General features: G+C 35.2%; 1 pseudogene; it reads left to right on the top strand.

The window, feature by feature from the left end:
• The first annotated feature begins 841 nt into the window (after positions 1-841).
• On the top strand, positions 842-967 carry LOC132012616 (U4 spliceosomal RNA; annotated as a pseudogene).
• The last annotated feature ends 620 nt before the right edge of the window (positions 968-1,587 follow it).

A 1,587-nucleotide genomic window follows, 5' to 3' on the forward strand; every position in this document is an offset into this window, starting at 1 on the left:
AGATATATTCATTTGGAAAAGAAAATTAAGTATGAGATTATTTAACAAGTTAACACCGGAATCTTTAAGTGATGACATTTATTATTTATTATTATTATTATTATCATTTATTTATTATTATATTAATTGTACTGAGCGCTTACCTTGTGCTAGGTAGGCTACTTTTTGGGATCCATCAATGAAAAGAAATGCAAAGATCCCTGCCCCTATGGAACACATGTCCTCGTTAGGGAGTGGCTCCTGGTAAATGAAGTTTAGTTTTATTATGGCCTGGAATTATTCAGAGCTTTCTGGAAAGAACTACCTCAGGTGAAATCTGAGTTCAGTCTAGATTAACCCCTTCCACCTTCAAGGTGGAAACTTTACAGAATACAGAACTTTACAGAATACTTCCATGGTGGGAAGGAGAGAAACAATCTTTAAACCACACACAAAAACAAGAAAACACATTAATTTAAAAATAAAAATTTCAACTTTTTGACTTTTCAACTTGGCATTAACTCTCAAAGATGGAAATACTTTTAGCAAAGAGAGAAGGGCCCAATATTTTCCTCATTTAAAATCTGATGATAATAACCTATTAGGTGAATATTGTACTGGGTGAAGGGTGCAAGGGAGATTTCTCTTGACTTTCATGTATGTTTGAAAGTGTCTGTTAGAAAAATTGTAACGTTACTCTTATTTTGGTACTATCTCTGGGGTGACTGTCAGAAACACAGACTCATTCTGGAGAAGTATGTGTTTCAACCAAGCCTCAGAAAATGTTCACAGATAAAGGCCATTGAAAATGAGCTCAAAATTCAAAATCACAAAATTCACAAGGAACCAAAATGTCTAGTCAAGCTTTGCACAGTGGCAGTATCGTAGCCAATGAGGTTTATCCAAGGCGCAATTATTGCTAATTAAAAACTTTTCCCAATACCCTGCCATGACGACTTGAAGAGTGAGTCAATAGGAAAAAAAAAAACAGCAACAAAACAACAACAACAACAACCTACCAGAATTAAATTCCGTTTTAATCACTTTTAAATGGCATAATATTTGGATATAGAACATAAGTCAAGTATGTTTAAAATATTTTTAAAATGAGGGCACCTTGGTGGCTCAGTCAAGCAGCCAACTCTTGATTTTGGCTCAGGTCATGATCTCAGGGTGGTGAGATCAAGTCCCGCATCAGGCTCTGTGCTCAGCAGAGAGTCTGGTTGAGATTCTCTCTCTCTGCTCCTCCCCCTGCATGTATGCTCTCTTTCTCTAAAATAAGCAAATAAATCTTAAAAATATTTTAAAAATAAAAGGTGGTTGAGAAAATAAGAGAGAGGGATGATACTCTATTAAAAAGAATCTTTCCATATCTGGGAAAATAACCAAGTAGAATTTATAGAAATTGAAGATGTAGTTATGGAAATTTTCAGTGGAAAGTCTAAACAGGAGACTGAACACAGCTGAAGAGAGAACTGATAAGCTGGGAGGGAGACAGATAAAGGAAGAATACAACTCAAGTGACAAATAGGATGGGAAATGAAAACAAGGTTAGCAGCCTCAAAAGATACAAGAAAGAGTTCAATGTATGTGTACTTTTAATTTCAG

This window comes from Mustela nigripes, chromosome 2 (genome assembly GCF_022355385.1).
Source record: "Mustela nigripes isolate SB6536 chromosome 2, MUSNIG.SB6536, whole genome shotgun sequence".
Lineage (NCBI taxonomy): Eukaryota > Metazoa > Chordata > Mammalia > Carnivora > Mustelidae > Mustela > Mustela nigripes.